This window comes from Ochlerotatus camptorhynchus, unplaced genomic scaffold, assembly GCF_037179485.1.
Source record: "Ochlerotatus camptorhynchus isolate MF236.1 unplaced genomic scaffold, CSIRO-AGI_Acam_v1.1 ptg000922l, whole genome shotgun sequence".
In the NCBI taxonomy this organism is placed as follows: Eukaryota; Metazoa; Arthropoda; class Insecta; order Diptera; family Culicidae; genus Ochlerotatus; species Ochlerotatus camptorhynchus.
This window is the reverse complement of record NW_027041368.1, coordinates 186,444-210,073: the sequence shown is the minus strand read 5'-3', so window position 1 is coordinate 210,073 and position 23,630 is coordinate 186,444. Positions and strand designations below refer to the sequence as shown.

At 38.5% G+C, this 23,630-nt stretch overlaps 1 protein-coding gene across 1 annotated transcript in view; it reads left to right on the top strand.

Annotated features, from left to right (window-relative positions):
• The window catches only part of slou (slouch), a 111,572-nt gene that overhangs the window by 66,151 nt on the left and 21,791 nt on the right, over nt 1-23,630 (top strand). The window lies entirely within an intron of this gene.

Here is a 23,630-nt window from a genome sequence, read left to right as displayed (position 1 = left end):
GCATAAATTATCTTTTGCGCAGAATATGTAAAAAAGGAGGGACTTCAAATGTTAAAGCAAATGCATATACATATAGAGGTACCAGACATGTTTTGCAGTGTCAGGTACTCTATTTTGTAATCTGTAAAAGGGAAATCACAAATCGAATGTCAACAAAATACATGGCATGTTGAGAGATTGGGGTCGTGAGAGCAAATTTTCTCTCTTAAATTTGAATTTTTTGGCTCTCTGAGAGCTGGTAGTAAATCAGGTAAAACTGTATGGGGAAAAATCCTTTTTATTTAATTGTAACTTGTTTAACAATAATTTTCGGGAAAAAACTGAACTACAAAGTTCCTGATTAATTTCTTTAGGTTGTCGTTCACTTTTTTTTGACTTGAATATGCACCGAAAGAGAATTATTCCCACTTCTCTCAATTTTTACATGGGGATTTTTATCACTTCCTACCAGCGGAACAGCGCCATTTCTGTGGAAAAAGGTCGAACAAAATGATTAATTGATCATTTTGTCAAGCTTCTGCATTCATGTTCCATCAGATGTCACAGCTGTTGTTTGCGGTGACATCTATCGGAAACTAGACACAATCTGTTTTCCTATAATTGTTTCGCAGAGGACACTGCAGTGCAAAACATTTCCGGTACCTCTATATATGCATTTTGATTATTATTCGAAGTCCCTCCTTTTTTACACATTCTGCACACAAAATAGCTCACCCCTCAAAGAATTTTCCGCCGATTTTTATGTCTGGGGCGGGGCATAAATTATCTTTTGCGCAGAATATGTAAAAAAGGAGGGACTTCAAATGTTAAAGCAAATGCATATATAGAGGTACCAGACATGTTTTGCAGTGTCAGGTACTCTATTTTGTAATCTGTAAAAGGGAAATCACAAATCGAATGTCAACAAAATACATGGCATGTTGAGAGATTGGGGTCGTGAGAGCAAATTTTCTCTCTTAAATTTGAATTTTTTGGCTCTCTGAGAGCTGGTAGTAAATCAGGTAAAACTGTATGGGGAAAAATCCTTTTTATTTAATTGTAACTTGTTTAACAATAATTTTCGGGAAAAAACTGAACTACAAAGTTCCTGATTAATTTCTTTAGGTTGTCGTTCACTTTTTTTTGACTTGAATATGCACCGAAAGAGAATTATTCCCACTTCTCTCAATTTTTACATGGGGATTTTTATCACTTCCTACCAGCGGAACAGCGCCATTTCTGTGGAAAAAGGTCGAACAAAATGATTAATTGATCATTTTGTCAAGCTTCTGCATTCATGTTCCATCAGATGTCACAGCTGTTGTTTGCGGTGACATCTATCGGAAACTAGACACAATCTGTTTTCCTATAATTGTTTCGCAGAGGACACTGCAGTGCAAAACATTTCCGGTACCTCTATATATGCATTTTGATTATTATTCGAAGTCCGTCCTTTTTTACACATTCTGCACACAAAATAGCTCACCCCTCAAAGAATTTTCCGCCGATTTTTATGTCTGGGGCGGGGCATAAATTATCTTTTGCGCAGAATATGTAAAAAAGGAGGGACTTCAAATGTTAAAGCAAATGCATATATAGAGGTACCAGACATGTTTTGCAGTGTCAGGTACTCTATTTTTTAATCTGTAAAAGGGAAATCACAAATCGAATGTCAACAAAATACATGGCATGTTGAGAGATTGAGGTTGTGAGAGCAAATTTTCTCTCTTAAATTTGAATTTTTTGGCTCTCTGAGAGCTGGTAGTAAATCAGGTAAAACTGTATGGGGAAAAATCATTTTTATTTAATTGTAACTTGTTTAACAATAATTTCCGGGAAAAAAACTGAACTACAAAGTCTCTGATTAATTTCTTTAGGTTCAGAGTTGGTTGGAAATGCTAACATGAAGCTTTAGTGTGATGATTTATTAGCTAGAGAATGATCTTTAGAAGAGGGTATGGATAGTTCCGTTAGAGTACGGCAGTATGAAAATTGAATAGAAGTTGAAAATGAGCGAAGGGCCATTAAAGCGACAGTTTTTCAAGATGACGCACATTTTTGCCTAGCCCGTACGATGTACGCGGGGACTTGAAGTATGTCTCCAAGTCCACAGGCCACAGGTCCAAAACTGAACTACAAAGTTCCTGATTAATTTCTTTAGGTTGTCTTTCACTTTTTTGACCTGAATATGCACCGAAGGGAATTATTCTCACTTATCTCAATTTGTATATGGGGGTTTTTATCACTTCCTACCAGGGGAACAGCGCCATCTCTGTGGAAAATGGTCGAACAAAATGATTAATTAACCCCCCTTCCCCCTCGGAGCGTGTTTTTCAATACACTTAATACATGGAAGGTCCCAACTTCTGAAACCCCTCTCCTCCCTCAACTACTACGTTATTTATGAAAGTTCCCTAATCATTGGGCAACACTGAAAATCAGCAGCATACACCACACAAAATGGGTTGAACATTTATGCGAAATTTCAATATTTCACGATCAGAACATTTTAGCTTGAAATCCGTCCATTTAATTCTCAGTACATCTTTAATCCATTGATTGAATTAAAACAAATTCTCAATATGGTTTTTAAGATTTCGTGCGTTTTGTGAACGCATATTAATTATTTTGCATAAGAAAACGGGAACGGGGTGTTTCTGTGATAAATAGGATTTTCCTACACAGATCACAGTTTTCTGTACCAAGTACTGAAATTATCAGACGCTACCTCTATTTATGCTATGAAAGTCCCTCCTACTTGGAAAATTATGCTATAGAATGGTTTATACAAGCCCAGTTTTTTTTCATAATTCTTCAATCTCTCAGTCGAGTTTTTCTTTCAGTGCTAGGTTCTGAAATTCGACAGTGAGCGTTCAAAAGGGCCTACTTGTAATGTTCGATTCTCTTCATCGATTTTCTGTTTACAGCTAAGCGAAACTATTCAAGCTGAACATTGCATTAGGTCCTAAGTAACACTGACAAGATTCTCTTTGTCGATTTCTCCTTGAATCCACTCGACCCAGGTATTTTCAGCACACATATCAATAAAAGAAGTTTTTATCTAGCATCTAATACGACAAACACAACAAGAAACGATTCTGTGCTCAAGTTATTAAAACACTGTGCAGACTGGAGAGTTATAACATGTAAAAACGGTTGTCAAATAATTGCAACACAGAAACCACCATCAAGATAGCGCTATAACATGTTATAACTCTGTAGTCTGAACGTACTATAAGGTTGTGTTCCATTTGGTGAATTTTTACTTAAATTTGACAGATGGGAAATTTTCAAATAAACCTGCTATTCCAGCAGACTTATTTCTGACAGACAAGGAATCAATTTGACAGGCGCTTTCTCGAAAATTGGCCGATCTACAACAGAGGGACTTTCGAAAATCTTAATTTATTATCGAAGTGTCAAATCTAAGTGAAAATTTTCCAAATGGAACACAGCCTTAGTATTTTTTTTTTTTTTGTTCAATCGGTAGATACAAGATGTACCGAGAACTTATTGGAGGGATTCATGGCTAATTGATATCATCTCGATCAACTATGAAATGTTGCATAACATTGATACAAAATTGTGCACTCCGTTTTTGTGTGTGCATTTATTTTTAGCGTTTGAAGTTGAATCGCTGAGGATCAATCTCATTACCATAGAAAAATTTCAAGAGTACAGATATCAGTTCTCACAAAACTTGTAACAAAGAAACTGGAACTTCACGTTTGTTGCAGTCCAGTACACAAGGAGTTTCAATTTCATGAGTGATGTCACAACCGTCCAAGATTTGTGTCCTAGAAATCTTGAAGTGCTAGGGAATATCAGCCATCATGACGGTCATTGTTGGACGCTTCAATGAATCACCTGAAGAAAGCCTTACTCATATCTGATTGTAATTTTGGAACCAAATTGTATTCGCATTTTTATGAGGTCCTGAATTTAACGAAGTTTTACTAAGTATCCATAAATATCCAAAATATGTACATAGGACCGAAATCATAGGTTACTTCTACTGTATTTTAAATCAATATCTAGAAAAAATGCACGAGAATTTCACTACACAGCTTAACGTAGTCTACGTCAACCCTGCGGTCGTGTCTTGTCAATTTTTTATAGCAAGTTATTGGAAGCAACCCTGCTTTTAGGTACAGTGTGCCAAAATAGCATGTTATGCTAAATGTTGCAAAATTAAGTTTTTTTTTCAGCTCGAGACATAGATTATCCAACGAGGCTTACCGATGGATCATTACGACGAGTGCTAAAAAAATCGAATTTTGTAACGAGTTACTTCTTACAACAATGTTGCACTGGGTGCTGAAAAGTAGTACTGTTCGACACTGTTATATTAGATCGGAAAGTAAGTTTTGGTATTATGGAATTATTGGATATTTTCAACTTGTAAGATACAAGAGGAGGTTGTAAAGTTTGTGTTTAACATATAAAATCTGCCAATTTCGATGTTAGAGAGTCACAATGAGCAATTTTATGATACGTGGGCGTTCACTCAGAGTGAGCGCTCACGAATAATAAAATCGCTTAATGATGCTTTTCAACCTCTTCTTCTTCGAAAAAAAAAATTATATGGTTAAGTGAGTCGAAGCAGCTTTGATTAAAACCAGTATAAAACGTGCACCGTTCGAGATTAAAAAAAATGTATGTCTTGAACAAAGTTGCTTCAAATAAATTGTTGTAGAAGTTTGTTAAATTGTACTGGTCTATCTCAAATAACTACAACAGTTGATATTTTGGCTAATGAGTTATTACCATTGGGTTGCTTTTACTCACTTAGGTATAAAAAAATGTTTATCATATTTTGTGCTTGAATGTCATAGAGAAGGTTGAAAAGTATGTGTTTGACACATAAAACCTGTCAATTTCGCTTGCGTGGAGTCACAATCAGCAATTTTAATATTCATGGATATGCACCCAGAGTGAGTGCTCACGAATTATCGCAGATTGTGACTTTCTGATAGCGAAATTGACATGGTTTATGTATCAAGCACATACATTACAACCTCTTTTTGTAACTTAAAATATCAAAATATAATTATGACATCTAATGATTTCATAATTCCGTTAAACATTTTTTATAGCAAATTGAGCGAAAGCAAGTGAATTATTCAATTAGAAACTATAATTTGGTTTTATCAAAACAAATAACACCCTTCAATGGTACCAAAATTTCCAATAGTCACTTATAGTGAATTTGTTTATTATTCAGTTCCAACCTGGATCGGGTCTGCTTTTTTCTGACATACGTCAGTTTGCTCGTTTGTTTTTAAAACCTAGTTCAGGTTCAGGTTCGCACTGACCAAAAGTTCGAATAATAAACGAATTTGCTTATAAATTTGGAACTAATATTGCCAATTGAGAGAAAAATTTGCATATGACATCAAACAATCAGCTTTAATAGCATGCTACGGTTGTTTTTTCCCCTGAAATGATAATTAAACCATCTGCACCAAGTTTCCATAATCCACCAAATTTACACCTCCTCTGTCCTGAAATGTCTCACGAACAATGAGCACAATTGCAAAATCAGGTCAATTTATTACCATCTTTCATTTCCATTTACCACGCATACATCACGAGCTTATCCAACTCTGTGTACCATGTGAAATTAATTATAGCAATTATAATAAAACCCCACGCTAATTACTCCACTAAATATTATTCAATATTTTATTTATAAATTGTGTATTTAAAATATTTAACGAGTCGGCAGACGGTATACAATTGCAAACTGCAGAATAGAAGTGGGCAATTACCGATACAGACCGAGTGAAATAGGCTGCATAATGTGGGTAGGAGCAAATAAATAGTCCCGTTGTCGAGCAATTCTCAGCCAAAAATATATTTATGTGCCACTGCAGCTGCAAACGGGCACACATAACGTACATAGACTATAATGCTAATGAGTAATGTCATTGGAAAATACCTTTCGGTATGTAATTCGAGTGTGAAGTGGTAATTTATATTCGTTTATCACATGATATTCAGAATCAGATTGCATTTTTGTTGAATTCCGTTTATGTGAGTAAAATTCGGTATCGTCGATAATTTTCGGCAAATGAAATTGACATTTAGCATGTCGAGCCGAGTTTTATAGCTCACTGTGATATGGGTCTTCCCTGAGTTGACAGTAATTGGCCTTAAAGGATACAATCTATATGTAAAGTATAAATACGTTTGAAAAGGATTTTACTATTTATTTGCACCCCTACTTCATCATGCAATACGAATTAAACTCAAACTACGCTTCCATATATGCCTAGAAATAAATTTTGCAACCAATCGTTTCTGGTTGAATTTGAGACCATGCAAAGCAAAACCCTAGTCCACCTAGCACGGGTCGGAATGTTGTGGAGGCAAATCCGATTCAATGGTGAATGTATTTGCACTTCATTTGCATAAATATGCGATTGCATTTCGGCCCTGCCTGGTATCTACAAGCTGTGCAAGACGATTCACAATGATTTGCTAACTACCTAAATGAAGGCATGGAAAACATGGACATGGATATCTAGTCAAAAACATGCAACACTGGGGTGATGGATCAAGGAATTAATAATTGAATAATTGATGATTCTGAAAGATTATGGCATCCACTTGCCGCTTCCGTCGTAACCAAACGCGCACTAATTAAAGGATTTTCGTTCGATCAGTGGAAGTTGTCTGCATCCTGCATGTCTAATTAAATAAATGTACCCGGAAGTGGACAACAGGCTGTGGGTTTTACGTAAGAGATTAGGTCCTGAATTTCTAATGACAGAATGTTTGAGAACAATTTCTGAAATCCCCAGCTGGTCATCTTCCCTGATTGCCATTTTATTATTCACAAAATTGGTATCCAATTTGCAGAATCTTTGCCTTGCCTGCCAAGCTTAGACGTCAAAGCCGGAAGAACAAAGGCCCACTAGAGAGGTAATTGACTTCAAGTGAGACTCCTAACGTTGGTTATTGTGGCTGCGCCGAAACTTTGTCCTTTCCATTAAAACGAAACTGAATGATAATTATGCAACATAAACACAACCCATCCCCCAGACGCTTGATCACGGCGTCATTTGCGTTTCGCTATCAGCATCTTTCGTTATCGATCCCAGTGGACCGGTTCAGGAGTAGGTATTTTGTGTTTAATATTAATTCTCTCATTTTTGCCCCAAAAGATGAAACTTTCTCTTATGCTACACCAGACGACCACACAAACACGCTCACTACTTTACAAACATACTTATACAGCAAAACCGCAGAGAATGTGTCCCATGTAGATGTGATTTGAGCAGGGGAAGTATCTCTTCCCCCTTTTGGAGAGATAACTTAAACGAATACAGCAATCATACAGCAAGCCATGAGACAGCAAGAAGCGTGGGGAGAGATCCAATTATCCACACCCGCCTACTTCTGCCAACATCGTCATGTGTACGGCACGGCACAGAACCTACTACGACCTAGGGGAGTATCAGCGCCTGTGTGTGGGTGCGCCGGTTTCCATGTTTCAGTGGAAAACTCAGTCGCTGGTTGATGGTGCAAAAGCGTCCCACGAGAGAAAGTGTGATCGCTGTAATTTCGAAATTTAAATTTTTGTTTGTTCATTTTCCCGTTTTTCGACAGAGTTGGTCTGTAGCCGTCGTCCGTAGTTGCTTGCCGTCTGCCACGGTTATCTTGACTTGCCAGCTTATGTATGGATTTGGAGAGGGTTGCAGGATCTAGTCGAAAATAGCAGCATCCGTTGAACACAAAGACGTTGAGCGGAGCACGAGCGAAGGGATGGAGCCGTTTAGCCAAGCGTGGTACTAAATCTGGAAGTTTATGGTTTTCCTGAACGTTGGTGGTGCAGCTCTAGCACCGTGTTAATTAATCGAAATTTTATAATTATCGTCCTCCTCTCAGTTTACCCACAGAGTGTCGTTTTCCGCCCCACGAGCAGCGGCATTATTCGGTGAATTTGAAATTTGCTTTGGCATAGCGGTACCACGTGGAGTTTTATTGTGCTGATATGATAATAAGTTTAGTTTTCACACAAAACACATGGTGATGATAAATTTATAGTTTAATTACGGATCGTTATTTGCAGCTCATGTTGTGTCACCACTTTGATTGCCACTCTTGCGGTCGGGCGTTGATGAGGGTGATTATGGGTGAAACTCGTTGATGCTTCGAAACTTCACTCATTAGGGAAAGAGAAAGTACTTTACGCGTGATTAGCTTATTTGGTATCCACATACGTGAATCGCACTATGAACGGTTATGCTGATTGTTTTCGTTCAACATTTATTCATTGTTTAAAATTTGATACACATCTACAAAAAAAAGCTAACTGCAGGAGTTCTCATTCAGTCCTCAGTTTCTTTTTAGGAAGCAAGCTTCGTACCTCTAACCATAGCTGTTGAAGAACGCTGTTGGAAGACAGGTCGCGGATTTTGCCAGAATTAACCGAACTCATCAACTTTATTCCAATCTACAAATAGAGAGTATACAAATCCTTAGAGATATTATCAATACATTAAAGTTTTATCTAGCTCGTTTATTTAGAAGGCTCAATCGCGGATCCGATAATTAATTGCTCATTGTTTGTAACAAAATTCACTTAATTCAATATCTATAGTAGGAGTTGCATCTCCTGCTTGGAATCCTCACGGCTTATCCGAGGTTATAGGGGTACATTGTCGAAGGATAGGATCAGCAGAGAAGCTTTGGGAAAGGGGTTTCGATGTCTCATCAGAGCGTTGTCGCCAGTATAAAGAAAAGTGCGGTTCTAGATTCGTCTAGAGTTCGACCGGGAAAGAGAAAAAAAAAATAATTAAATTCTTATACTATACATTTACAGAAACACACAAATCGACTGCATAAAGCAAAGATCGCGAGTTCCAACACACGAGTTTCAAAATCAAACGGCCAAGTTTTCTAAACTTCTGCGACCCACCGGTGGGTCGCAACCCATAGATTGAGAAACGCTGCTATAGATATTAAGTACAGAAACCGTTTATATACACTCGAGCGCCGCATGTTGTAAAAAATTATAATATGTCTGTCAAACATTCAAATAGCTTAGCCATTTAAAAAAAAAATGCCGTATACAGCAATTTCCTGGATGACCAGGATCGCGATATAGCATAGACATGAAGTTCATCTGCACACTAGCATCAATTCATTTTCCACAGGAAGATCTCAATCCCCTGAGCAACATAACTGACATCAGCTACTTTCTAGATGAACAGGATATCAAGATATAGCTTATAAATACAGACTAGCGCCACCTAGTGAAAAAAATCAAAACAAATATACCAAACATTGGTCTTCCACATTGTCAGCTGAACAACTTTTTTGAAAACGTAACCTCGTAAGATCTCAAGATATAGCTTATACAGGAAATCAATATGAACATTGGCGCCACGAAAATAATCGACAACTTTTGTCATAAATTGGAACTTTTCCGCCGTTGCGCAATTTTTTTTTTTGGCGTTTCCACAGGGGTACGCGTGTACTATTGACCGAGTAGATTTTCTTTCGAATGAATGACGTACGGCATTTGTTGTTGATGAATTGCGCGACGCAAACAGCCCCCACTGGGTTTTTTTTAATTTATTTCGGCGTCCACACGCGTACCCCAAGTTGAGAACCGATTTTTTAGGGGCTATTCTTTTTCATGTTTTTTTTTTTACATTTTTGGCATGTTAAAGTGAAGGGACTTACAACTAACTTAACCTAAGTGTTATTGGGGGAGCCGCTGTTGAGAGCCGATGTGCAAGATTATTAGAGTCGGCTTTTGCCTGATGCATGGGATTGACTAATGGTAATGCGTATATGCTTTACAACCACTTCTTTTAATGAATTTATTTTCCATAAGAAATCATTTTGTGCATCCACCACAAAACAACGACAACAATCAATCAAGCATTAAAACATTTGGTTAATCATTTCAAATTTGCGACTTACACTCAAATTTGACAGGAAAAAAAGTGGTGCTCTTATCACTCTTATGAGATATTTTTCAAAAGAACTAACGAATGACCAACTGTCCTAATTATTAGATATTGTATTTCTCTCAAATCATGTTACATACGGTAACGAGTCCCTAGGGAAATTTCCACTTTTCCAAGCGCTTGCCATCGCAACGCTTATTAACACTACGAGTGTTGTGAGGCTATGCTCGATGCGCACACCTAAAGCCCTGTCCCTTGAAATTATCATCAGGGAAGGGAATGACAGAATAAGACAAATTATTGTCTCGTGTGCGTTTGTCACATTAGTGCTAAATGTTCGCTCCTGCCCATCTCATACGTTACGCTTTGTAACAGGGACACATGGTCTTTCCTCATTGGAATCGTATTGAATTAATTTCATATCGGAGTTAGTATGAACTGGGAGGGGTCAGAATCGTTTAACGAGGTTTGGTTTTGTTTTGCTGGCTCGGTACAAACACTCTTGTCCACAGAGAATTGGTAGGACGTTCATCGTTTACACTAATTGAAAATCAGTGGGTTTCAATTATGTTGAGTTTGTTGAAATACATGTGTTAAATCTGGGGGACGCTGCAAGCGAGCTTACAGAATGAAAAACAGGAATATATATCACGTCACGTGTGCTAAAAAAAAGCAGATCACTAGTATGTATTAACCACGTCACTATAGCCGGCTGGGGGTTACCCCGGCGTAGTGGTTAACATCCATACCTCTCACGCCAAAGTCACGAGTTCAAATCCCACCCCGGACAAGTCACGAATGACCCAAGAGTGTTAAAGTGACTATAATAAAAAAAAAAACTATAGGCGACTATAGTGCTAACAAGCACTTTTAAAGTCTGAACCATGAATTACAAAGCAATGGAAACACCGAAACAGTAACTGTTACTTACCTTACCCTCCGTTACTCGCGCCAACTTTTGTAACACGAGTACTCGCGCGTTGTACTTTGCCATTTTGCAGCCGCGCTACCAATCAATATGAAACCAACGGGTATTCCTTAAAAAACTTGTTTTGATCTAAACAAGCTAAACTTTTATCACAGTTAACCCCCAAAAAATGCGGATAATAGAGAAATTGTGAATAAGAACCGCGTAAACGGTGTCCGTACTACGTGGAATTTAACTTATTGGTTACAACATGGAAAATCTCGAGATCCTTACAAGATAGAAAGTTACTGTCTGCGACAAAGTTGTTCAGGAGATCATAGCCTTGTCACTGGCAGACAGTAGTTCAGAATTTTCTCACTACGTAGCGCTAGTATACATGTGAAATTCTCGCATGTGATATATCTCGAGATCATGACCAGATAGAAAGCTACTGTCGTCGACAAAGTTGTTCATGAGATCAAAGCCTATTTCTTGGTGCACAATAGTTCAAAATTTTCTCAATACGCGGCGCTAGTATACACGTGAAATTCTCATATAAAATATCTCGAGATACTGACCAGATAGAAAGTTACTGTCAACTGCAAAGTTGTTCAGAAGGTCAAGGCCTTTTTTTATGGACAGTAGTTCAGCATTTTCTCACTGCGCGGCGCTAGTATACATGTAAAATTCTCGCATATATATAAAATCTCTAGATCCTTACCAGATAAAAAGTTACTGTCTTCGGCAAAAAATTTCAGGACATCAAGATCTTTTCGTTGGTGGAGTAGTTCAGAAAATTATCACTACGCGGTGCTAGTATACATATCCAATTCTCGCATATACAATAGCTCGAGATCTTGAGCAGATAGAAAGTTACTGTTTTCGGCAAACTTGTTCAGGGGGTCAAGACTTTTTGCCTGGTGGACAGTAGGCCAGAATTTTCTCACAAGGTGGCGTTAGTAAACGTGCACAATTCTCGCGTATGCTACAGCTCAAAATCCTGAACAGGTAGAAAATTACTGTCTTGGAAAAAGTTGTTCATGAGGTCAATGTCTATTGCTTGGTGCACAATAGTTCAGAATTTTCACACAACGTGGCGTTAGAATACACACAAAATTCGCGCATGTAAAATATCTCTAGATTCTGATCAGATAAAAAGTTACTGTCGTCGACAAAGTTGTTCAAGAGGTCATAACTTTTTCGCTAGTAGACAGTAGTTCAAAATTTTCTCACTACGTAGCGCTAGTAAACACGTGGAATTCTCGTATGTGGTTTGTTACGAGATCCTGACCAAATAGAAAGTTACTGTCTTCGGCAAAGATGTTCAGGAGGTCAAAGCCTATTGCTTGGTGTACAATAGTTTCCTAAGCGGCACTAGTATACACGTGAAATTTTCACATATAAAATATCACGAGATCCTGACCAAATAGAATGTTACTGTCTTCGGCAAAGTTGTTTAGGAGGCCAAGGCCTTTTTGCCGGTGGACAGAAATTCATTTTTTTTCACATCATTGCGCATGTATACACGTGCAATTCTCGCATTAGATATATTTCGAGACCTGCTAAACTTTCATTGGCAAAGTTGTCCAGGTGATCAAAACTTTTTCTTTGGTCGACAATATAGAATTTTCTCACTGCGCGGCGCTAGGATATACGTGAAATCTTTGCATATATAATATCTCGAGATCCTGAACAGCTAGAAATTTACTTTATTTTGGCAAAGCTGTTAAGGAGATAAAGATCTTTTGGCTAATGAACAGTAGTTCAGAAATTTCTCAAAACTTGACGGGCAATTCTCGCATATCAAATATTATAAAATAAATATACAATTTACACCAGCCTAAGTGGGATAAGCCAAATATATTCTGGATTTCTTTTACTGATGAAGATTTTCATGCAGATTTGTGGATACGTAAATTGGGGTGAGTCGTTTCACTTGTATATCTCTAATAAAATAGTGATTACACGTATCTCAGATGGAAAACATTATCTTAAAGATCAATAACGCTGAAACTTCCACCAAATGAATGTTCAGAGTCTCCCTTTCATTTTAGGCTAATTTCAAAATGTCTTATCGAGGGGTCTAGAACAAAAAAAGTCCATGTATTTACGTGTGCACGGGCAACGAGACTAACTCAGAGAGTGAGGCATTTTTGCTCAGTTTAATGGAGAAAATTATAAAACCGTTCACTCTCGATCATAAATTTAAGGACACCCCCAACAAAACATGCAAATGTGTTATGTTCATACCTTTGTCATTTTACGTCCAATTTACGTTCTTTTTAGAACATTTTAAAAATTTTGAATGGAAATACGAAGAGGCAAATTGCTCAATATAATTTTCAAATTTTGTATACCAAAGGTTCACCCAAAGTTACACTATTTTTCAAAACTTACTCTGAAGAATCATGGTTGATTTTCTCAGAATTAAGTTGAAAAAAAATTGAATTTTAAAGTAGTAGTAGAACCCTTATGCTATACCATTCAAATAACCTAAGGAGATCAAAAATTAGATGAATAATGAGAGAGCTTTGAACAAAACACGTTTGCATGTATTTTGGGGGTGTATTTAAGCTTATGATCGGGAGTGTAGGTTACTCAGCGCTGAGTAAACTACGCTTTTGCAAATTTCTCCAGACAACTGAGTAAAGCAATCTCACGACTGAGATAGTCCTATGGCTCGACTGACTAACTCGTGTAAATATATTTTATACATTTTCATTACATTACACATTTTAGACGATCTGAGTAGATTCTTCTCGTTTAGATTTAGGATAAGGTATACGTAACCATAAATTCGACGTCATACTCCTAGCAGCCTAGGAATAGCGGTATAATGAAAGAGATGATAATTTCATATTATCAAGCCTTTTCTTTATGACTTTGGTATGTACCTACCTCTATACGAACTTCCATGCGCTCGGTGACAAATTGCGCATTATTTTAACTAGCTAAGTTTCGATCATCTGCGCATCCATTTTGATTAATTCTATTACGCATTATTTCCTGTCGGTCGAAATGTAAGTGAATTACATATGTATACACATAAGCTCGATAACTTTAAGCATTAATTTATATAGCTCAACTCCGAACCCTATGGAAGTTGGAAAATCACTTCTGGACCTTGACGAGGGAATTCCTCCATTCAAAGAAAGTGGTGATGATTTAAGTGATGAGGTTATCAGTGTAAATAGTTATAACACTGAATCTGAACAAGCCGGATCGAAAAATGATGATGACAACGACCAAGTAGGTAAGCAGTTTCTAGTGGGCAAAGATGGTATTACGAAGTGAAGGACAGAACCTTTTGCTACACCGTCGAAAACAAAGACTAAAAACATCATTCAACGGCGCCGGTGGCCGGCGTGATTACCTCTCACCCCAGCAGGCCTGGGTTCAATCCCAGTTGGCGCCGCCGGGATGTTCTGAGGCATAACATCTCTGATCACGCTTTCCTTCGGATGGGAAGTAAAGCCGTTGGTCCCCGGTTCATGAGTTGATGAGTCGATAGGTAGGGTCCAGGGTGGGAGCTGCCTTCCTGACACGTCGGTAGCATTGGTGCTCAGCACGGAAAACAAGATCGACGGAAAAAACAAATCAAGGAAAAAAAAACATCATTCACATACAATCAGGGCCGACAAGAGGTGTTAAAAGTGACTCAGAACTGAGTTCTTTCTTAACTCAATTCACAACAGATATGATTGATGAAATCGTCCTTTGCACTAATCTCTCTATACATCAGAAGGCAGAAAAATACAGCAGAACTAGAGATGCAAAAGAAACCTCACGTGAGGAACATATGGCATTGCTGGGAATTCTTTTTCTTATTGGAACCAAAAAAGGTCATCATGTAAATGTCAGGGAGTTGTGGGCATCGGATGGATCGGGCATGCAGATACTGTGGGCATTAATGGCCTACAACCGATTTCTCTTCCTCTTGTCGAGCATTCGGTTCGATGAGAAAAGCTCTCGTGCGGATCGGAGAAAACTAGACAAATTGGCGGCAATCAGATCAATATTTGACAAATTTGTTGGAAATATCAAAAGTACTTATTTTTGCACCGAAGAAGTCACTATTGACAAAATGCTACATCCTTTCCTGGGACACTGTTCTTGGATACAATATATTCCAAGTAAGCCCGCCAAATATGGGATCAAATTTTTTGCTATGTGTGATGCCAAGACATTTTTTACAACCAACCTGGAGGTGTATGTTGGAAAACAACCTGCGGGGCCATACGAGACATCCAACTCTCCAAGAGATATAGTTGAAAGGCTTATCATCCCTATTCAAGGATCTTGGCGTACTCTAACGACAGATAACTGGTACACCAGTATCCCGCTAGCGGAATCATTATTTCAGAAAAAATAACTCTCCTAGGAACTCTCAGAAAAAAATAAAAGAGAAATACCTCCTAGATTTCAACCCAATAAGAATAAACCGGTTGGACACGCCGACTTCGCATTTCGTCAAGATATGACACTTTTGTCATATGCTACAAAAATTAACAAAGGTGTTTTTTTGCGGTCGACAACACACGATTTTGGAAGCGTCGATGTTGATTCGAGCAAGCCACATATGATTATTGACTATAATCGTACTAAAGGTGGCGTCGACACAGTTGATCAACTTTGTGCAACATTTTCGGTTGCAAGAGTAACAAACCGGAGGCCCATGGTTATCTTCAATACAATTTAAAATATTTCTGGTAATAAAATTTAGATAAGTAAGTGGTAGTACTTTACTAACGTACAATACTTGTTTTGGTTTTCATCAGGTATAAATGCACAAATCATTGATAAGTCAATAAGGAGAGAGGACTCGCCGAAATTCAGAAGAGTATTTCTTCATAATTTGGCTGTCGGTCTTATGAACGCGTAATTAATCTCGAGGGCGGCTATCCAAAGTCTCCCAAAAAACGTTCAATGCTTCTTGCATGCAGTTGTGCCAACAAACGATCATGGAAGCACAGAAGAGAAGTCATCTGCGAAAAAAAGGAAGGGAACTTGTAAAACCTGTGGACGTACCCGAAACACCTCTACAACTCTCACGTGTGGTAGATGCAAAGGATTTACATGTAAACATCACGCTACGGTTACAACGCTGTGCAGCAGTTGTGCAACAGATGATGCTAATGAAGATGATTAGTTGATAAGGTTGTAAATATCATATGTAGAGAAAATCTGATTCAAATATTTTACGTTAGAAGAGAAAAAAACAATAATAAATAAAAACAATATGTGGCTCAAGGCTTCGCACTAAATAAGGTACAAATTGAAATATTATGATCACATCGAACTATATTCATGACTTCTAAACCTACACACTTAGATTTTTTCGCCGAGATGGGCACCACCGAGCAGCTCGGCATTTTATTTTGCTGGATCTCAGTGAAAAACTTGCCGAGATTCAGCTAACAAATGGGAATTTTGCCGAGATCTCAGCTAACAAACATATTTTTTGCTGATTTTCCAGCAAAATAGAATGCCGAGCTGCTCGGTGGTGCCCATCTCGGCAAAAAAATCTAAGTGTGTATATTGCACACTTAGTTTTTTCTACCGAGCTCGGCTGTGCAAATTTCGGCAAAAAATGTTTTAATGAGATCTCAGCAAGTATTTAATTTCTTCGCTGTGATTCAGCTAAGCATTATCCGAGACTCAGCAATCAAATGTCACTTTTGCTGAGATCTCAGTGAAACTTATTTTTGCCGAGATTTGCACAGCCGAGCTCGGTAGAAAAAAAACTAAGTGTGTGGGTATAATGGAGGTATCTAGTTCCTTTTCACATCCAAATAATAAAGCTGTATTTGATTCAGTATATTTTACAATTCACATGTACACACTTAATCTAGCTCGGTAAAATCTCCAACAGCCAATTACCTAGGCATTTACTTTTGCAGATATCTCTGCAAAATATCTGTTTGTTTGATGATATCTCAGCAAAATGTTATTTGATAGCTGAGTCTCAGTAATTGTTTCACTGAATCTCAGCCAAATAAATTGCACAACTACTCAGCTGTTGGAATCTCGGTGAAAAAATTTAAGTGTGTATACTAACGCAGCAAAGCGAAAGAATTCTGAACTAATCAACTCACCATCCGGAAGAACTTTGCCGCATGTACAACTTTGACGATGGCAGTTACTTCCTGACCTTAAGACCTGAATAAGCTATAGCATATACGAATATTTTACATACACACTAGCGCCGCATACCGAAAATATTCTGAACTATTTACTGTTCACCAGCCAAAAAGTTTTGATCTCCTAAACAACTTTGCTGAAGACAGTAATTTTCTCGAACTGTAGCATATATGAGGATTGCACGTGTATACTAGTGCAGCGCAGCGAGAAAATTCTGAACTACTGTTCACCAGCCAAAAGACCTTGACCTCCTTTCCGGAGACGAAGCAGCCCAGGGCTGAAAGTCTCCTTAATAAACATATAAAAAAACTTGACCTCCTGAACAACTTTGCCGAAGACAGTAACTTTCTATCTGGTCAGGATCTCGAGATATATCACAGGCGAGAATTTCAAATTTCACTATCTCTACGTAATGAGAAAATTTTGAACAACTGTCCACGAGCAAAAAGTTTGTGATGTCCTGAACAATTTTGCCGACGACAGTAATTTTGTATCTGTTCAAGCAATTGAGATATTTTATTTGCTAGAATTTCACATGTATACTAGCACCATGAAGTAAGAAAATTCTGAACTACTGTCCACCAGCCAAAAGACCTTGACCTCCTGAACAACTTTGTCGTAGACAGTAACTTTCTATCTGGTCAGGATCTCGAGGTATAGCATATGCAAGAAGTGTACATGTATACTAACGCCACGTGGTGAGAAAATTCTTAACTACTGTCTACCAGCCAAAAATTCTTGACCCCCTAAACAACTTTGCAGAAGGCAGCAACTTCTAACTGATCAAAATCTCGAGCCATTGAATATGCGAGAAAGGCACGTATATACTAGTGCTGCATAGCGAAAAAATTCTGAATTATTGTCACCCAACAAAAAGATCTTGAATTCCTGAAAAACTTTGCCGAATACATTTACTTTCTATCTGGTCAGGATTTAGAGATATTTTATATGCGAGAATTTCACATGTATAATAGCGCCATGAAGTGAGAAAAGTCTGAACTACTGTCCACCTGCGAAAAGACCTTGACCTCCTGAACAACTATGCCGAAGACAGTACCTTTCTATCTGGCCGAGAGCTCGAGATATTCTATATGAGAATTTCACGTGTATACTAGCGTCGCGTAGTGAGCAAATTCTGAACTATTGAGCACCAAGCAATAGACTTTGACCTTCTGAAAAACTTTGTGAAAGACAGTAACTTTCCATCTGGTCAGGATCTAGAGATATATCACATGCGAGAATTTCACATGTATACTAGCGCTACGTAGTGAGAAAATTCTGAACTACTGTCCACCAGCGACAAGACTATGATCTCCTGAACAACTTTGTCGGAGACAGTAACTTTCTATCTGGTCAGGATCTCGATATATTCCATGTTGTAATCAATTCAGTCAAATCCCACGTAGTATGATTACAGTTTACGCGGTTTCCATTTACATTTTCCCTATTATCCGCATTTTTTAGGTGTTTACTGTAATCAAAATTTAGCTTGTTTAGATCAAAACAAGTTTTTTGAGGAATACTCGTTGGTTTCAGATCTATTGGTAGCTCAGCAACAAAATGGCAATGGAAAACTCATGTGTGTTGTACAAAGTACAACAGCGCGAGTAACGGAGGGTTAAGTATCGTAAAACGGGGTATCTTTGATCACTTCTTCGATTCTTTTTTGCTTATATTTTTAAAAGATGTGTACCGAAGAATCTGTTTACTTCCTAAAACATTTTTAAGAATAATTTGGTTAATATAACAACACAAATTAAAGTATTGAACTGGCAGAGCTGCTTGACAAACAAAAGAATTAAGAATTGGAAAGATTTGAAAAAATTGCGATCTCTAACGTCTTCCCCTAAGACCGTCCACTTTACGGTTACGTTTATAAAGGTCCACCGTCGCGACCCTTTTCACCATATTTCCAAACAGGATGATAATGGCTGATGATAAATTGCAACCGCTCCACTACATCAAGAGCACAGGCAAAACAATTTACTATCGAGCATAATACGCACATGTTTACGAACGTGGATCGGTGACCAGGACCCCATTAGCTTATACCGTGGATACGGGTAGTGGTTTGTAATGCAAGCGTTTGAGGTTGACGATGTCCCTATGTCGATACATATGTACACACTCACTGCTGACCATTGCACTGCCCAATCCGCCATTTGAATCGCAGCTAGACGGGGACATATATTTTTACCATCGGCTAGCCCTAGCAGCTCTCGTCGTCAGTCTATGTAACCGGCAGACACAGCTAGGGCAATATAATAGTCGCGGTAGTCAGCCATTCCTGTAGCCTATAGCACCAGCATTAGAAGAGGTGCCCTTCTGTAGGTTGCCATCGCTGCGTTGCGTTGGTTGTAGCTCTCGCACCATTCGAGTGTTTTTGTTTTAATGCCAAAGTGTTGATAATATAATTAATTTACATCGAAATAATTATCGGTGAAATTAACTGACCGTGAAATGGTCTGCACAGCAGATGCTTTGCAGTTCGGATTTCACTCGAAGTGGGGACTGCATCGGCGGGTTACCAATTGGGTGCCATTCTCTTGCGGTATTGCAAATGGTTACTAATTAGCTGATTTTCTCGGCGATGGTGTTTGGCTCTATTAATTACAGCTAATTAATTAGCGTCTCGAGTTGGTTAGCGTTAGATTAAAGTTCACAGATTGACGGATAATTGCATAGGTGATTGCTTTCTCTGTACCGTGACCTTGAGTTTTTGGACTCGCCACATATCAAATCAATTTCTGTGGCTGGGCTCCCGCTCTCCTTTCGAAAAATTCTGCTACAAGAATCTTATACGGGATATTGACGTCCATGATGAGCATGAAATGGAGGTAAGGATGCGATATCTTTAAATCTCTTCTTCTTCTTAACCCCTGGATCTAAGAATTTACCGTTACCGTTTGGGTACTTTTCCCTATGGTGGTGGTGATTTGAAAGCGAATACCAAAAGTACATGAACCAACTTTCCTGTCGTTCAGTTCGCAGTTCAATTGAGTTAAACGCCGTCTTGAATTATCTAAACCGGTCTTAAAGATTGGCAAGCAATAAGGTTAATTTTTTCCCTTCCGAATTCCATGAAACCGTTTCCGGTTTCCGTCCTACTAATTTCCGTCCTACTAAGCACAACGCGCACTTTACCTCTCATTTCTGAACGATTTTTAATTAAAAATGGAATATTTCTGTCAAAGATGACTTTTAAATTTATTCACCTTTCCATACGTACCGTTAGATTTGATAAAGAGTCACAAATTGTTAAGATATTGTTTAAAATCTAATACTGCTTCTTGATTCTAAATTCGTTCTACGAGTTTCAATTCCGTCCAAACGCATTGAAACGCCATTAGATTTTCTTCGTCCTACGGATAAACGTAGAAAAAGGGGATTTCCTAGGAGCGCTTCTTTTGTTTTGAGAACAATGAGCGTAAATATTCATACAATGCGCTCTAACAGGATTTATGTTGTAACTAATGAACTAACGGATCGAAACAAACCTATTTTTGATTTGTAAACGGTGAAGTCATTGATATTATTGATCTTTTCTGATCGATTGAACGGAAATGGGCGATTACGACGAAGTAGCGTTCTACCCTATTTCATATTTATGCTTAAATTGGCAAAGACTACAATTTTTTCCGATTTTTATAATGGGATGAAGCTCTGTCAAACATGAAATAAATGTTACTAACAGTTAGCTGCTGTTCTGTACGTAAAAAGCAATTATTTTCGAGATAAATAAGTTAACAGATTCAGAATCTTCTGAAATGACTACATAACTCAAATGATTAATTTTACCTTCATGTTTAAAATAAATGATAAATGGATGACTAGTTGCTTGCTGATTATTCCAGTGATGACTTTGAACTTCGTCTTGTAATACAAATGTATAGTTTTATTGAGGGCCTACCACATCCAGTGCGTAAAACAGTAAGGTTCAATTCTCGATTACTTTTTCGAAGGGACGTATCAGTTTTTGTAAACAATGCATTTGATCGTCAACATGAAGTGATAGCTCGTCCACGCACACTAACAACACTATCTGGTAGGGAAAATTTTCCCAGATCTGATGGAAGTGTTAACATCCGTGGGCGAGCTACAAGTTACGTCAAATCGATGATCAAATGCATTGTTTACAAAAACTGATACGTTCCTTCCAAAAAGTAATCGAGAATTAGTCATTTTTATATGACTACACTGAAAGAAGTTTTCACTTAGTTTCTATAAGGAACGCACATAATATTTTTCCAATAACAGAAATAATGATTGTTATCTGAATATCACATAGCATAAGAAATTCTAGATGAGAAATCATATAGATTTCATTGGACACATAACGTTCATGTGATTTAGTGGTGCAATTTACAATTATGGGATCATATGAAACTTATGTGAAATTCACATGGATATTTTCCACTGGTTATGCTATTTATTTTATGAGTGTATGAATTTCCATCTGCCTCATCATTCACTGCCTCGTGAGAGTCTGAATGATTGAGAAGTAAACGAGTCACTGACAGCCGAGCACTCAGTCAGTAGCTAAGTCAACACGTTTATTCTTCCGTGATGGTACCCAGTCCTTATTTTGAATGACTGAGCGTACATTTTCTATGGAAAAATGCCTCAATTTTATGATGTGTGAGCGAAGGCAAGCGATGTGAGTCGCCTGTTCGTGAGTGACTGAATGTTTTTGTTGGCTCTTTCATTGCTTCGTTGATTACCGTTTGGTACAAACGGCCTGGACAGAGTAATTAATTGAATAGTGCAGTGCTTTCACACTCAGCCTAAGTAGTCAATAATATAACGCTCTGACCATATCCCAGGCAGAAGTTTTGGCTCTACCATTTGCGTATTTCTCGTTACGTCACAGTGGAGCAAGTACGTAAACTGACGATGCAGAGGTTAGGAACAAATGACGTTGAGACATTCAGACTAGTCGCCAACGGTAAGGATGTCAGTAATCTGTCATTCATTTCGTTCAAACTTGATATGAGTCCTAACCTGAAAGCAAACGCTCTTTCGACTGCAACGTGGCCAAAGGGAATACTATTCCGGGAGTTCAAAGATAATAGGACCGTTACAATTTTTTTGAACCTTTCTCGAACGCAAAATTCCAATTTATCCCCAGCACGGAGTCACCCAATCACCGGGATCACCAAGAGAACGCCATGACATAATAATTGACAAATCACCTCGCTGCACACTGCTTGTCAACCAATATGTTCCTGAATGGCCGGTTTCGTCATTGCCATTTTCTTTGACACATGTTTCACTTGTCTCTACAGAATTTCATCCAAACTCTTGGCCACTTTAGCAAATTCCATCTGGCTTTTCTAATCAGTGGCAGTTAGTCAACTGTACACTGGGACGCACCGAAGTTGGCCTCATGGAACCCCTTGTACTTCCCACCGCCGTCGAGCCATTCCAGACAGCATTCATCAGTCGTCCCGGCCCTCCGTGTGGGAGTAGTGCAGGGGCCTTCCAACTCAACGTCAAAGGCAAGTACGATGATTTAGTGTACTCGATGACTCCTGATCCATTCATCGCTTACAGCGAATTTCCGACAGCCTTACCTATTCAGCCATCACAATTCAACTGGACACTGCAACGCACCGAAGTTAGCCTCATGGAAGCCCTTGTACTTCCCACCGCAGTCGAGATATTCCAGCCAGCGTTCAGCAGTCGTCTCGGCCCTGCGTGCTGGAGTAGTGCAAGGTTCTTCCAACTCGACAGCATAGGCAAGTCAACTTCTGTTATGGATTAAACGACTCCGACTCAAGGCATCCTTCGCAAGTTGCTCAGACTCTAGAACGTATTGAACTAGGTATACCTGCTCCTTCAGACTTGCTGCTGTATTATTCGAACGTTGGAGGGATCAATAGATCTCTTGTACACATGCTCCGATGCGATTTACGATATATAAGCCTTCACGGAGACTTGTTTGAATGAAAATACGTTGTCTAATCAATTGTTCGACATTAATTATGTTGTATACAGACATGATCGTTCCCCGACCAACGGTGACAAGCGCTCTGGTGGAGGAGTTTTGTTAGCCATCCGTTCTATCATCAATTCGCGTCAGGTCTTTCCTCGAGGTAATTCCGCTGTCAAGCATCTATGGCTTGGAGCATCTCTATTAGGCGTGAGCACTTTCATCTGTGTTATCTACCTGCCTCCTGATCGCGTCAATGATGTCGATGTCATAGAAACGCATATCAACTCGCTTAACTGGGTTGTCGCTCAGATGAGCGCTTGGGATAACATCATCATTATCGGCGACTTCAACCTCCGTGGCATCACTGTGGTTTCACATACGAATGTTTGCTGGACGCTTTCAGCAAAGCAGTTCCACACAGATTCGCAAATCGTTTTGGATCGACCTTCTACGATTATGATGAAACTTTGCACAGTTGTTTGTTATTACCCAACATGCCATTTTACATATATGGTTCTCTAGTTTTGCACTCGACTAGCACTTGAAAAGGCTTATGCAAAAATGATACGCATCAATAGAAAAATATATATCTCGTGAACGATTTGTTTGATCGAGATGGTGTCACATATTTTAACTCATGCGTATGATTAAAAAACTGCGAACAGCAAAGTTTAAGGAAATTAATTGGCTTTTTGTTAAATATACTTTCATGATTGGACACTCACGAATAACAACTCAAAAG